The 16,468-nt window shown below is 42.5% G+C and overlaps 1 protein-coding gene across 1 annotated transcript in view; it reads left to right on the forward strand.

Annotated features, from left to right (window-relative positions):
* The window catches only part of LIMCH1 (LIM and calponin homology domains 1), a 180,461-nt gene that overhangs the window by 488 nt on the left and 163,505 nt on the right, over positions 1-16,468 (forward strand). The gene's annotated exons all lie outside the window — the stretch shown is intronic.

The raw sequence follows: 16,468 nt of genomic DNA on the forward strand, positions 1-16,468 counted from the left end.
GGCCGCGCAGGTAACGCTCCGCAGTGCGCGGAGAAGCGGGCCGGGCCAGGTCGGGTCAGGTCAGCGGCGCTGCGGGGGGGGACGGGGGGTTGCGGGTGGGCGCGCAGAGGGGGCCTGGGGCGGCGCGTCCCGCGGGAGAGCTCCTCTGCGGCCCCTTCTCCCATCGCCCAGCCGAGCCAAGGAGAGACGTTCGGCCTGGCCCTTCAGGCAGGGCAGAAAAATAGACCTGCTTGCTGTGAGCTCGTGCCGTAGGATGCAGAGACAGGCAGGTGGCGGGTGAAATTTAATAGTTAAATATTTTGGCACGTAACAATAGAGACACTTTAAATAGCTCTTCTTCTGATTGCTGGTACGCGGAACACCCATGAAGGTGGTATAAACCCAGATACCAGGGTAACAGCTCCCTTCAGCTGCAGGCTTTGAATTTAATCCGCAGCTTTTAGTAAGCCTCAGTGGATTCTGTTTTCCGACAGTGGTTAGGCAAATTGTTGTTAGAATTGTTGTGACTTTGAGATTCCCTGAAGCCCTGGGAATTTCAGACTGTAATGGTTCGCTCCAGCATCAGCCGGAAAGGTAGTGCTGTGTCAGACTTCAGGGAATTGGCACTGACACAGTAAGCCGGTGTAGTCTGGTGTAGGACCAGAGGCAGAGGAACAATGAGGAAGTGAAAGAAGGGCTTTTGTGCCAAGGAAAGGTGAATATGCAGCCTGGAAGAGGAAAAGTGAAGTGCATGTAAGCACCGGTTGTCTTGGGGAGATGAATACGGCGGTTTCTATATAGCCTTCTTTATAATCAAGGACCAAGAGAGAGACGCATGACTCTGTCATACATACGGTACATAAAATACCTTGTGACCGCAAGTTCTCCTGACTGCTAATGAAGCCAAGACCTCAATGGCAAAGCAATTCTTTGTAGGTAACGAAGCTGCCAGCAGTCACTCCAGGCATGATAATAATTAAGGGACTACAAATCTTCCTGTATAAGAGCAGAAACTTTGTCGGTCAGGTGGAAACTTCCCTCTTGGGCAGTTTATCCCACAGCTTGCTGTAATGGGAGGGAGGTCTTGTGCCCGTTCTTGTGCGACCCAGGGCCTGGTGAGCAGAGCAGAAGGGCTCTTAACTCCTTGTGTCCTCCGTGCAGGCCCGAGGGGTCCATGTGTACAAAGGAAGCTGTCTATAACTTCTTGTACTTTTTTAATCTGCTTGATGCATGAATGACAAAGCTGTAATGTGCTGTTACTGTTGCCACCGTCCTCTTGCCTGAGGGACTGTGTCCGGAGCCTGGAGCATTGCCATGGCTGTGGTGCCTTTCCAGCAATGCCCAGAGTTGATGCTCCTACTCGGAGAAAGGAGGAAGAACTGTCAGTGAAGCAAATGTGGCTTAATTTGCCTAACACGTTATATTTCCTTTTAATCCCAGTTTGGCTTAAACTCTGGAGCATGAGGGTTATTATCTCTTCCAAAAGTCTGGTCAGCGGTCACTCTTCTAAATCTGGATGATTTGGACTGAGCGAATTATGCAGAACTTGACACATTAGTCCAAAGTTGTTGAAAAGCGGTGTCAATCTTAAATAAAATAAAAAAATTGAGGCATGCTATAGGTATCAACATTCGGTGTGCCAAGCCCTATTGATTTGGGTGAAGACCAGAAATGGGGCTCGTGCTGTGTCTGGCTGCTAGATCCATCTGCTTCAGCTGGCTCTGTAATCGTCTCTCACCAATTTCTTCTTTGGCCTAGAGACGTTAGCAAATGTCCAGTGTGTTGTGTCTTCCAGCTTGCTTCTGACCATTTAAAATGACATCTCTCTCAAATGAAAATAAAAGAAACCATTATCATTGCAAGCAGGGCTGGTGGACCTCCCTAGTATGGAGAAGACAGGCTAGTGAGGATGTTAGTGGTGTGAGACAGCTTAAAACCTGTCTTAGGCTGTAAAATAGTGCCACGCCAGGAAATTAAAGCAGAAGTGAAAGCTCTTGAGCTTGCCGTGCATTTTTGTTTCTAACGATTAAGTTGTGTGACTTGCTGTTGTGACTTGGATTCTCATCTGGTTTAAATCCTCGTGTGAGCGCTGTCACCATTGTGTAGCGCTGACAGGAATCCACCCTGTGGTCTGTGGTGCATTTCTCCTCTGGTGGGGCTGGGAAGGGAGGCTGTCCTCTTTTTACAGATGGGGAGCCAAGACACGAAGTGATGAATGTCTGGATCTGCGAGGATTGAGGTACTTCCCTTGCTCCACTCCAGACGTCTTATCTTTACTCATTGGGTCTGTGACCTTTCACCAGAGCAGGTCTTCTGGGTGCCAGAAGTCATCTTTTTCCTCTGCTGGCATTACTTTAATCTGGATGCTGCAGGATAGGGGAGTCTAAGTTGCAGTGAAGTTATTATTATGATCCTCATAATAATCCTCTTGTCTTTCCCTGGTGCTCTGAAGCAAGAGTGCTCAGGTGTTCACCTGAGTGGGTAAAAGGGCTGGAACTCTGACTTCTACTGCCAAGGCTGCTTATATATTTAACAGTTTGTGTTTTGTAAGAGAGTATTTTGAGCAATGATAGATTTGGTGTCATCTGTATGTTGTAGAATTTTGGAATTCTGCGAACTTTCCGCTTTGATCGCGAGTCACTTTGGGTAGGAAACTGGAGTTCAGCCTTGCTTAATTTTGCATAAATATCAACAATGGATCCCTCTGTGTTAACAGTAAACCAGTCCTATTATTTTAGTTTAGCTTGGCATGTGCTACTTAAGTGAAGAATGCCCTCTTAATGATAAAATGAACCATATTAGTAGCACTCAGAGGAATTCAAATAAAGGCACCAAATGAAAAACCCTGTGAGAGAGCTACAGCAATCTGCATTATTAAAGGTGTGGTATCTCATTTCAATTAATGCATCTCGGTTTCACTGAAAGAAAATATCAGCCTTGTAAAGCCTAGTGAGTTACTACAGCAAAATAACAAATCTAATTTAATCTAATGGCCTGTAATTTTAAAATGTCAAGGTTCCCTGTATGTGTGTTTAAACAAGAATAACTGATGGTTGAAGGAACATCTGTATAAACAGAGTTATTCTTGCCGTAAAGATTCATAAGAGAGTAATACAGTAATAAAGTCACATTTAATACCAGTGTAGCTCCTAAGGGTATTGTTATCTTCTCATCGCACCTCCTAGCCTTGCCTCATTAATATGCTGTCTCCTCATTGTTGAGACTTGGTTCAATTAGGGATGGCTTTTCTGTAGACTTATATGCCTTAGAAACTTTGCCAGCTGATAAGAATGCTTCCTTTATAGTTGTATGGTGATAATAAACAAGTCATGTTTTTCTGTACCCTATGGTCAGCGCTTGACTTTGCCATTCCCTCTAGATGTGTGTTGGCTAAAACCCATCAACTTCTAATAAGTCTGCTACTTTTCTCCTATATAGATATATATATATATTCCCCTTGAGAACTCCTTTGTTAAGGAGAAATTTGCCAGCCATAGGGGGTTTGTTGGGGGTTTGTAGGTTATTTTCTTCTTTCCTTCTAGTGAAACACTTACCTGCATTAGATTTCTGTATCGAAGGTGGCAGTTTTAAGCTGATAGCAGTGGTGCCGCTTCTAGAAGTGGTGGGTCCAGGTGTATTCCTTAGTGCTTCTGGACGTGCCGCATCACGTGGCAGAACAGGCACACCACTTCTGCACCGCCATCTCTGTAAAAGAGTATGAGAGGCATAAAACCTGGGAAGTGACTCAGGCAAATAAACTTCATGTGACTGTCTTCTGCCGGGAGTCTGGAAACAAGGTTTCTTTAGGGCTGTCTCTCTCTTGTGGATGAAGTGTGAGAGAGCTGAGGCTTATGGCTCCCACTGCAAAAAAAGTAACTTAAAAGGAGATGAAGGTAGTTCACTGGCAAAAATATTTTCTAATTGGTGAAGGGTCTTGATTGGAATATCTGCTATAGGGTTCTGGAACTTGAGGAATGCACAAGTTTGTTTATATGACCTTCAAAACGTGGTATGACATTTGAGGAACTTCTGAGATAAAGCTCTTTTGATGAAAAGCATTGGGTATGTTAGCTGATTCACTGAGCGTACGAGTAACCTGTGCCCCACAGGAGTGTTTCTATTTCCAAATGTGTGTAGACACCTACCCTTCCTTTGCTGTGAAGCTGATTTTAACATCCTTGAATAGGGACTCTAGTTCCTCTGAATGTTGATACAGTTCCTAGAACAGTGGTGCCTCTAGCCAGACTGGGACCTTCGGGTGCCACTGCAGTCCTGCCGTTATTTGTATAGGAATGGATCAAATCCAACAAATGTTTTTTCCAGTGAGCAGTTCCAGAGAATTCGGTCTGACTGCCTTATGAGAGTATTTGAATACAACCACTTCTGTGTAGAATGATGCACTAAGCTTTAAGACTGCATGGTTTCGTTAATCAAATATTGCAGGAAAGTTGTTGAATGAGCCTCCAAACAGTGCCTACAGTTCAAATTTCTCAGTGTTTAGCCTCCCTCCCTCTCTTTCTTCTGCTGGAAGAGTGTCTTACCTATATACTTTACATAAATGTATTGGGAGTGAATTTATTAAAGTGAGCAAGTATATTCTCAGACTAGAAGAAAACTATGCAGATGGGTTAGACAAGTTGCCTGATTTGCGGACAAGGTAAAGTTAGGCCAGATTAATCCTTCCCACAATGTCTATAAGGCAACCATGAAGAGTCAGAAGGTGTGTGGCTGGCTTCTGGTCCTAGATGGATGTGAATGCAGAATAACTTTACTGTGGTTATAGTGACTGGGCTTGGGGAGGAATTCTTCACTGCTATCTCTACATCTCCTCCTGGGCAGTGTTTAGGGACTGCAGGCAGGGCAGATGGGATGCTCTTCATTCTGGCTAAGTTAGTCATTCAGTGGAATGAAAATTAGATTCATTTAAAGGGGGTGGAAGAACCTGCCCAAACTCTTTGACCCTGTCAGACTACCACCTTCTAGAAGTTTTTTCCTCTCCCAGTTGCCTGGCAGCTGACCTCCTGTCCTGTATACATGGACCCAATTCCCTTGTCATGAGATCTGTTTAAGCCGTGTTACAAGTAGCGCTTGGCACAGGGGTGAGAATAATCAGAACAACAATACTATTGATAAAGGGATAATGTCAGGAAATGCAGGACTGAGCTGTTAATTGTCTTAAAACTGAATTAATTTCTCCTTTCAGTACTAAAATTTTAAAATAGGTAAAAGATCTGCCCTTAACACCAGAGTGTGGAATGCCATTATGCAATTGGTGATGAACATGAGTTAATGCAGCTATGTAACCTCATTGCACTTGTTCTGCTAGTGTTAACTACATTTTTTAATACTTTTTTTTTTTTTTTAAGGCAAATATTGGTCCTCTAAAAGGAAGGTGGAATCTTTCCCAAGTGTGGAGGATAAATAGCAGCTCAATACAGCAGAATTGTTTTCTAGCTTCTAAAACGTGTTGGCTGATCTGGGAAGTGTTGTTTCATGACAGGTTATAAAAACTGCACTATCTTTTGTTTGGAAAATCTACCAGTCTAGAAGCTTTTCGTCCATGGGTGAATACTTCTGTGCATTGGCTCTCTGCAGACATCCCAAAAAGAACAGTTTTGGAACAATCTTACAGAAAAAGCAAGATTTATAGGGGTGAAAGTGTCATTTAAAAGGGCAGCTGCATAGGGGGAAGGTATGAACGTTTTGGTGTGCAGATGCTGAAGATGGAAGCTTTCCGTCCTTCTCCTTCCAATATATCACTTAAAGAAGAAAGTGCTGTCTTTCCTTGCCCCACTCAGTCCCTTAGATCACAATGACTGCAACACCTACTATGGCACCAATAACATAACATCAAAATTGATAGCTGAAACTTCTAGGTATGTTAATTGCTGTCTCGGGTGAAAGGGCCGCAGCGCATGTCCTCAGGACAGCCTTGTAAGAATGTGCAGAACTGTAACGCGCCCCAGCTTAAAATGAAAAACAACCTGCCTGTTACTGCCTTTTATAAATAGAATAAATGTACCTGGGACAGGGTGGAGGGTGACTGCTGGGGCTGGAGCTGTGCTGGAAGGGACCTGGGAGGACCTGCGGGACAGCAGGCTCGGCACGAGTCTGCAGCCTGCTGGCAGCAGGAGAGGTTAGCCCTTGGTGGTTATTCTGGAGCCAGTAGATGGATGGAAGTGGTTGTTTCCTTCTGCTTGGCACTTGCTAGGCCACACCTGAGATACCGCATCCAGCTTTGGGCCCCAGAGTGCAGGAGGGACGCCAGTAAGCTGGAGGGAGCTGGGCAGAGAGCCCCTGGGCTGGTTGGGGCTGGAGCACTTGCTCTGAGGGAGAGGGTGGTGGAGCTGGGCTTCTTCAGGAGAGGCGGCTTTGTGGGGACGTGGCAGCAGCCCCCCAGTACCTCTGGGCAGGTGTTTGAGAAGATGGAGCCAGGCACTTCACAGGGGTACGTGGCAGGAGGGCGAGCTACTTCCTATAATCTCAAATAGGGAAGGTTATCACTTGGCGTAGGGAAAAGTTTATTCACCCTGAGGCCAGTTGGGCATTGATGCAGGTTGCCCAGCGAGGCTGGCAGATCACCGTCCCTGGAAGGTTTCGTGCCTGACTGGGCAAAGTTGGGAACAGCCTGGTCAGACCTGAGAGCTGCCCTTGCATGGAGCAGGAGGTTGGACGAGAGGTCCTCCGAGGTCCCTGCCAACCTGAATTATGCTGTGCATCTGTGACTTCTTGACAGTGGGTGAGTGAACCTCACTTAATTTTATTTTTAATGCTATGTTATTGGTTGCTTATATTATTGTAGTGCTTAAGAGCCTGTTTACATGAACAAGACCCTTCTCTATACAAAAGCAAGACTCCTGTGGCTTATGGCAGGCATTTTCAGGGTATGCTACTGAGTTTCCCTTGTAGAAACTCCTCCAGCGAGTGTAAAATGTGTTTGGCTTCCAATCTAACTTTTTTCTAAACCTGGTTTATTTTAGAAAACTGTAAATATGACTGATTTCCTTGGCTTGGTGAGATTTTGTTGTTGTTGTTATCTAATTCATTGTGCACTGCTATAATTGACCAATAAGGAATTGAAATTACATCCCTTGCTTTTCAGATCTTGAGAAGATGATGTGCAGGCTTAATTCTTGAGAACTTAGATGCTAAATCCGTAAGGAGTTCTTTGTGGTATTAGTTGGTTCTAAGAATCCTCTACTTTGATAGTCACTCTGCTCAGTTCTAGTGTAACTTCCTACGGTTAACTAGGCTTTTTATTGTATGTGTGTATATATAATGATTACTGCTAGTAATCCTTACCTTAGCAGAATGACTAGCTTAACAATAGAGTTAATAATAGAACTTGCATCTGATATTAAAATTGACTTAAAATAGTGTAGTGACTTCTTGTTTGGTGAGGCAAGGAGAAAATCCGTTTCATTCGCCCCTTTAAAGAGAAACCTTACTTTGCTGGTTTCTGCTGTTTTGAGGTCTCATGCCTACTATCAAAGACAGGTTGATTTTGAAATCAACTTTGACAAGCTAAGATTTTGAAAAATAACACTGCTGCGCCTTCTTGGCTTTGGCATCATTGTCAGTGATTCACAGAGCATTTCACAGGCTAAGGAGCAGTGTGGTGGAGGCAGGGGAAGCAATTATGCTTTGTATGGCTGAATGAGTAAGGTAAGAGGGAAGTGCTCTTTGTTAATCTGTCCTTCACAGATTTTCTCCGTCATCCTTGTTCATGCTGGAAATAAGACAGGGATTTTTGCACTATGTGATCTCACAGTGAGTTTCAGGAACAGCATGAAAGGAAAACTTCTCTGTGATGTGTTTTCCCTGTACTCTTCCAACCTCCAAAACTGCCCTACCTCTGTCTGACCTTTCCAGTGGGCTTCAGAAGAATCCCAGCCCTCCAGTTATCGACAAGCTATAGGGAAGGTGGCTGCACATACTCTATGTAGTGCAAAAAAAACCAGGAGTCCTCATCCTGAGACTGTAAATACCTTCCCTATTGTTTCCTTTCCTGTAGGTGTTGGTAGATCTCAGTACAGTATTGCAATCGTGAGCAATCAAGTCTCCAGCTGGATTACAGTGTCATTTAAAAGATAAATGAGGCTGTTACCTGCCTTCTGTCCCTCAGATTGTGCATTGCCGTGTTTCAGGTTTTTCTCACCAACAATAAGGAGCTGAAATCTGTAAAAAGATTAATACACAAGCGTTCCCAAAATTTATTTTAGATCTGATACATTCAGCAAAAGTGCAGTTCAAGGGCTTTATCATACAGTGTTTATAATGCCTGATAGCACTGCATCATGTGAAGTCCCTTGCACAGGATGGGACTCTTGGAAGAAGTTGTGAACTGAAGGTGGAAGAAAAGTGTATCTTCCAGTGTTGGAACTTTCCATTTCCAGAGTGGCAGAAAAAAAGCTCCAAATGACCTTTCCACTAAAACCAGAAGGCCAAGAAACTCAGATGAATTTGTACTTCAGGAGCAGGCCACAGACTAGCACAAAGAGTTGTAACCTTTGCTCTGACTTGAGAAGCACAGGCTTGCTTTTGCGTAAGCAGAGGCTGATGCCCATAAATAACTAATTTCAAGTGGGAGCAGAATGGTTGCATGGCTACAGAGGACAGGGGCTGAGGTTAAAAACTCTTTGTGGTGCTTTGCAAGCACTGCTTTCCATGAAATGCACAGGGTTACGTTATGCTGTTGCATCGCAGCAGGAGACTGTGGCTCTGGTGGAATTTAGAGGTCTTGCTACGATGTCTTAAAACAAACGTAACTCCCAAATCCAAATCTATCACTTTAGTCTTCAAATGCCTATAAATATTGTAGGAAATTATGGAACTCATAATGATAATGATTTAATTTCTTGAAGATCAGTGGTGTGTGTTTTATACGTGATGTGGGCATATTGGACACTCCCTTTCAACTCCCACCAAACAAACTCTGAAAATCCTTTATCCCAATGTCTATTTTACTAATCTAGAAAATTCTTAAATGAGTCTCCCCCCTGCTATTTTTTTGGCATAATTCCTTGTTTTAAGTATTGTTAACTGCTTGCCTTTGATAACAATTTTTCTTGTATTTTCCAATTTTTTTTCCAATTTAAAACAGAACCAAGGTGTGTTAGCTAAAGTCTGCTATTTCGCAGTGAGCGTTTTCTGACTGGGTTTGGGGAAGGGAGGAGTGAGGAGAGGCAGAAGTGAGCACCTCGTCTCTGTCGGAGACAGGTAGGGATGCCCAGTGTGCCAGGGTGTTCAGCACTGAATCCCTTGGCTTTGTTCCCTTGCAATTGTTGTGATTCGTTTCAGTGGGCGAACTCACATATATTGTTGCAACAAAAATAACTCTGGAAATTTTCTTTCAGTCCAGAGTCATAACTGTAAATATGTAATCTAAACAGGAAAGAAAAAAAAAGACAGCAACTATACAAGTGTTTTTTCTGTTTATCATTTTCCCGATTCTGATGAGTTGTTTTTTGAAGTTGTGGTTTGGAAAAAGGAGAATCCTGATTTGGGAGCATGCATGTGCAGTCTCTGTCTTCTGCCAGTGTTTGGATCAGTTAAAGATAGCCAAGAAAATAAACTGTTTTCCGGAAGAAATTATGCTGGCAAGAAAAAGGAGGTGTCAGAATCAGTGAGTTATAAAGGTGATTCTCGCCTGAGTTGAAAGAAATTATATAAAAGCTTAGCCTAACATCCTACCCCTCCCAAAACCAATTTTTATTTTGACAAGGGGGCCTTTAGTTTTGGAATAACATAAAAAACCCTCATAAATCAACAAAGTTCAAGCAACTCAAATGATCCTTTATTAGAAACAGCTTGCCTCTTCTAAAGAGAAGCAAAAGTACCCTCTAAACATTTTAATTATGAACATGTACATCTTCAGTCTTGCTGGGTCCTTATTTTTCTCCTTCCCTGTTTCTTGGTGGTTCCAGCATAGGTGGCTGTTACGTTGTGGTTCCTGGCATCCAGAGCCTCTTAGATTGGCACAGCACAGCTGAGGGGTTAGATATTTCCTGTGAGGAGATGAGCATAAAGGGAGCAGGGTGTTAAAAATAAAGCTGGTGAAGCTGCAAAGTAATTTCACCTCCCTTGCTTATCTTTCTATGATTATTTTCTCCGGGAAGCAGTCCGGGAGTTAGATTTGCAGAGATTCACTTGGTATGGGTGCTCTTCAAAGACAAACGTCAAACAGGATTTGTTCCAGCATTACGTGTGAAGGATGCACTGCAGTCAATGGTGGAGCCTTCTCAGAGTATCCTAAACAAAAAGATCCGTATTTTAATTTAAAAATGCATCTCAGTGATAAATGCTTTGCTACTTCATTCCTTTCCCTCATTTTGCTTCTTGTTAGTAGCTTCAGGGGAGAAAGTAAGTAAAGCTGTTGTAGCTAGCTGTGGGATAACTTAATGAAAAATCACAGGGGTAGCTCTGAGGTGACATTCCAGTAAGATTTAATAGAAAACTTGTCTACCAGTGCTTGTGGGATTTTATCCATTAATTTCCATTTATTGTAGTTTGCTAGTGTCTCTGATGTAGCACTGCTGAATAATAGCTTTAATTCTTTACTTTTTATTTTTGGATTTCGACCAAGACTCTTGAGTGCATATTCTGATTCTGGTTATAGGCAGATCTGATATTTGTGGTTTTTCCACCCCCCTCAGTATTTGTTAGTTTTTCAGTGCAGCGCTTAATTCTCCAGTGCCATACGGGCTTTTCTTTTTCATTTTAGAATTGTGTGGAGAAAACTTACATTTTTGCTTCCCACATTAAGGGGCTTGAAATCAATAGATCAAAGCCAGAGCAGACTTCTTGGAAGTGGTGCAATCTCAAACTGTGAAGGCTTTTGTTTTCTGCCTTTTTTCCTGTCTCTTGGTATCTCCCAAGAGAAGGAAGAGCATAAGGGGGATCTCTGTGTAAGGGAAGGGGAGTATCCTGTCACTGTATGCTTGGGGTATAGGGCTACGTGACTAGGAGGAGCTGACTTCCAGAAGTAGTAGTGGTGGCAGCCTTTGTACAGGATGGGGAGATCCAATATGAAGCATCAAAGTGACAGTTTCCCATGGCTTGAACTGGGCTCCAGTACACCCAGGAAACAGGCGCTGGTGGAAAAGGGCTGTCATTGTTAGTTATGGGCAGTGAACATTTTCCAGTGTGTGTCAACCTCAACCAGGTTGAAGTTTTCTTTTAGGATTGAGAGGGAAAAGGTGGACATCTCATACATGAAAAAGTATGGAGAGCGCAAAACATAAGCTCCTATTTTTGTGTTTGGGGGGAGCGAGAGTGCTTTAGACTTAGCACTGTAATGGCATGTGAGGAGTAAGTGGTTGGTGAAGCTTATGTGATAGTCAACAAAGTTAAGGTTCCTACACGTGTCAAAAACTTGCTGGTAGTCTGTGTTGAGGAAAAGCTTTCATTTCTTCAACAAAAAACAAGTTAGAAAAATGGCTCTTCTACAATGTAGAAAGCTTCTGTCAAGAGGAGAAGGTCACTGTAAATGTGTACACTTGTGTCCTTTGTTGTCTGGAGGCGTGTGTGTCATTGCAGATTTCCTTAGGACAGTGGCATGAGACGAGAGGAGCTGCTGTCTGACAATTCGTCCACAACCAATTGCATTTATGGATTGCCATGAAAGTGTCTGGTAAACGACTGAGCTTGGAGCCGCGTGTGTTGGCCTGTGCGCTTGTCCTGCTCCTCAGAGATGTGACTTCTTCCTGCCAGAAGTCTACTGAAGCTGTTGGAGGGAAGGAGCACATTTGGGAATTTCTAGAGTGCGGTAACTGTAGCTCTTTCACTCCCAGTGCAGCGACAGATTATTTGGACCAATACAAGTAGGAGAATTACAACTTTGTTCTTGCTAATAAAGCAGAATGCCTCTTGCTTGCTCATCAGTAGCCCATCTGACTTCAAACCTGGCTTTTGACTAGAGGGCTCTGGACCGTTTTACTTGCTGTTTGTGTGGGCAAAGTTGGGGGATTTTGTTGTTTGTAAATGACTGCCCAGTAATCTATCTGTTAATGCAGACCAGTATAGGTGGCAAAAGGCACTTGCTTGATTCATCTGTCATGTGGATGCTGCCATTTGTCTGCATCCTGTGCCCTAAGTGCTTTAAATATCTTTATGTAGGAGAATCGTTATTGCAAGCTCACTTGAATAATTTTTGTGTAGTTGGTCATCCATCCTCCTTGGATCTTTGTATCCTGGTGTATATAACTTAAAGGCTTTTCTTCTAAACTTGCAGAGAAAAAAAAAATTGAAGAAATTGAGTTGAGAGAAGGGAAGAGATAAGGAGGAGCAGAGTCTGGATAAAGAGCTTCAAGAGAAGGTACCCTGTAACAGGCACTTCAGAGAATATAAGCTAGATCAGGCATTTCTAATCCACTGTAAAATCTTTTTTCCTTTGGGAAGTCCTGACTGGAGTGAGGACTTCAGGCCTGATTATGTTGCAGGGAAGATACAGCTTTTTCTACTGGAAATATGATAGCAATTCTGACTAGAGTAAGCTGCTCAGCAGAGCTTAATAGAGCTTTTCTGGTACATTTTTTCTGTGGAGTTTTGTTTCTTCAACTGTTCTTCTGTGCTAGCATTTAGTATTCCTTTCCACCTCAGTGGAAAGTGAGAAGCACTGAGTACAGACAGGTACTGATTTGCTGTATCTTCTCTTTGGGAGAGACTTGGACCCAACTCTCAAATTCATTCCAGAGTTACACTGCTGTGTTTCTGAAGAGAACAGTTACTTCTTTCCCTTGCTGCTTCTGTCTTCCTCCTTCATATGCCCCGTTTTTAAGGTAGAAGGTGGTGGTGGCAGATTTTAGTTAAACTGTCATGTCAGCTCCGGCTCTTTGCTTTCAGGTTGGGCTGAACGTATTGCTTTCTGGCTCTAGGCAGTTGTTCCTCTAGTTGACTTGAACAGCATTTCATCCTGACAGCTGTTTTGCTGACATTATTCCCAGTTAGTTATTCATTGGGATTAAGGGCTTTCTGCAGCCAGAACTCTTTGCCGGGGGTGTGCCGTCATTTGGCAGACCCATTAAACTAGTAATTTTACAGTGCTTAAAATTTTTAATTTGGCCTGCATCCTTCATATTTGGAGCTCCAGCTTAATTGCCCTGTGCGCAAAGAGTAAAGACTTGCTGTAAATACTCTCCTTTTTCTACCTTTTACCCCTTCCCCGCCATATCTGCAAGCCAAAACCTTGAGAGTCAGACTTTGTTCAGTTTTGCTTGTTCTTGAGGCATCACAGATACCGTGTATGTGTTTGAGGCTCTGTATACAACCGTTCCTTGAACACTTAGTGAAGTCCATAAGCAACCATAAGGTCACTCTCAGCATGTGTTTGTATTGTTCACTCCCTGAAGATGATTATTATAGTTTCCAAACTTGGTCACGTGGATAGCATGGTCCTGGGAAGAGCGTTGCTGTAATGGTAGTGATGATGGCACTGGTGCTAATGCCTTCTCCCAGTGCTGATGGTACAGGTGCTGTCCCTCCAACCTCATGTCCTCTCTCATGGAGGTGGCAACAGCGGTTCTTGCCAGCACAGTTGGGCTGGGTGTAGCTAGAGGAGAATACTTTGTATTTGGGGCACACTTGATGCTTGAATGGCCGTTTCTCTTGCTTCTCTGCTGCTCGGCAGTCACCTGGAAGTAACTTGTGTCTTACGGTTTGGGAGCTCCAGTTTTGAGCTAATGTGCAAGCATTCCTCCTGTAATTAAAATCAAGAATCGGTTCTATTTTGGATCTGTAGCTTAGTTTGTCCTGGCACTAGTCCAGGCTGGATGGAGAAGCTTTGTTTCCTTATGCAGGTTGTTTTGCTGCTGATAAGCAGGTAGAAGGAAGAACTCCGATTGGGGTGCGTGCTCTTGTAACATCTGTTTCTTTTCTAATGTTTCTCACTGACCTTGGATCTCTTGCATGATGAACGGAATGTTAAGCATATGTGCTGGTCGCTCATGGTCTGCATCTGACTTCGGCTCTAGTGACACCTATTCACACGTTGTGTCTATAATGTTCAGTGCAATTCTAGAAAGAATCGTGATGACCCCTTAATTTTTATCATACCAATACCCTTTCCCTAGGCTCATCAATTTGTTCTGATTTATCCTGCTGCCACAGTGCACCGAATGAATTTGATATGCTTCTGGTGAGCAGTTCTCTTGTGGGCTAACCATGGGCGTGAAAGGAGAAAAACAAAGGTGGTTTTCATTATTAGAAAGAACAAAGCCATGAATAAAAGGGCAAAAGAACTGATGTCGCTTTCAACAGAAGATAAATTTCCAGTACTCTGTTCAGCTGATGCGTGTTGTATTTTTAGACTTAACTGACTTTGGTTTAAGACACTACTAATTTCAAATACCAGCCCATATTATATTTGGAAAATATTTGGGAAAGCAGGTGTGTGTGTTCATGAATATGGTCTGACACAACAGAGTTCTGTCTCTGAAAGGACAGAATAATGTTAAATCCTATTAAAAAAAAAAAAAAATTCCTGCTACCATGTCTGTAATCAAAAGGTTCATCTTCTTGAAACTGAAGACTATAAAAACTGACTTGCTTACTTAAATGTCATCAGCAGAAAGATTTACTAGATAAGCACTAAGAAATACTTTTTTTTTTTCTTAAATGGGAGACTGAATTTATATGTCCAGCTTTTTCTCAAAGACCAAAGAATTTAAATCCCCTCTTCTGTTTGTACTGTCTTGTACTTGGCTATCCCAAGGATAGGTTTAGGGCCACGTTGCAGACCAAGCAGATGATTCAGCTAAGGTTGGTGGAAATGGGAGGGGAGCATGGCTTTCTGGGCCTTTGTTTTTTGCAATCAAAGTGAAAACTGCCAGCCCTGCTCTACAAACCCAAAGCCCATCTGTGCCTAAAAGCCCAAAAGCTTGCTTACATTTTCATTTTTATAAAGTAGCCTATAGAGATTCCTATGTAATACTTCTGTTACCAATATTGCTTGGAGTTTGACAGCCTTTGAAAGAGGTCCGGGCTGGAGTGAAGGTTGCAGTTCAAGGTGACCTCTTTATTTAGTCCCTGATTTGGGACATTTCATAAGCGTGTGTCTTGAAAAACCATATTTTGTGTATTTCCATCATTGCTGACGGTGTCTCATTTCCTTATTGAGTCCAGATGTCTACTAGTTTTGTTCTCTAGCACTCTGATTTTAGCTTAAGTTTTGTAACTTTAGAGTAACTCCTTCTGGTTTCTTGGTGGTTGTTGTTACTATAAGATTATATACTTATATTTTTACAGGAGGCTTGTAATTTTGCCTTAGAAATTTAGCATGCTAAGATAACTTGGCCTTAGTCAGTTTACTCTCTTCTTGTGGCTTTAAGTTAGGGTAGCAGAAGTAAATTCCATAACCCAAATGGGAAAAGAAATTATTTGCATTTTTTAAGTACATTGTTTTCCTGGTTTGTGGGGTTTTTTTAATCTATTATGATGGCTTCTAATACCATAGAGATCAGTTGGTATAATACTGCAGAGAGCTGAGAAAGGCTCAGTGTATTCCTCCAAGAATACCTGACTTTCTACACCAATAGAGCTTTCATGTATACAGTACCAGAAAATACAGCTTCATGCCCTCATGAGCAGGAAAGCTTTTAAGAAGGCAAGTGAATACGAATGCAAATGATAGTTTCCTGTATACATAGGGTATCTGTGGGCTAATGCTGGAGTTTTAGCCTCCACTAAAGCCCAGCCAACCTATATGACTTCAGGACAGCACAAGAAAGCTTCTTCCATTGGACCTCTTAATTTTTTTTTTCTTACTATTTTTCATTTGAGCATGTACTTTGTCTGACCATTCACTCTTTTAGCACTTCATCTCCTGGCCTGTGCTTGTGGCATTTGTTCAGCTGAATTGCATGTACAAACATAAAAATGTTAAATTACGAAGAGGTGTGCTGTATTCTTCCAGGGGAAAGAGGTATTTTTTTACTTTACTCATACAGTATCCAGCATCTTAGAACCTGATCTCACTGAAGACTGCTAAATGCAAGTGAAATAAGAATTATCTGAATAATTAACATGTGTTTCTGTCTTCAGTCTTGGAGAACGTGATGAAATTTGCAAGGTCAGGCCTGCTAAAATAATACAATAGCGTTGTCTCTGCAAGCTCAGTTCTCCTTCATGGGCATGCATATTAAGTACGTGGTCACTGCTGTGTTTCTTCTGAGTATCTCTTTAGTGCGCAGAATGAATAGCACAGCTCTTAATGAACAGCTATTCAGTGTTTCACTTTCTCCTTACTGTTCAACATGCAGTCCTATGGCATGTTTATTATGTGCTATTCAAACGAAATCCCAAGGACAGAATTACTTTCTCAGACTTTTGTGGTGCTCATCACTGAACTATCTTTGCAAAAAAAGTTCTTTGCAAACATGAATCTTATTTCATGCCATCAGTGTAAGTACTGGTGCTGTGCTACAGAGAAAATAGATTTAAGACTGTATGCTAATTTGAGACTCTTAAGACCTTGTATTCTTTGCCATGTGCT

The sequence above is a fragment of the Haliaeetus leucocephalus genome, unplaced genomic scaffold (genome assembly GCF_000737465.1).
Source record: "Haliaeetus leucocephalus isolate CR32 unplaced genomic scaffold, Haliaeetus_leucocephalus-4.0 Scaffold439, whole genome shotgun sequence".
Classification (NCBI taxonomy): domain Eukaryota; kingdom Metazoa; phylum Chordata; class Aves; order Accipitriformes; family Accipitridae; genus Haliaeetus; species Haliaeetus leucocephalus.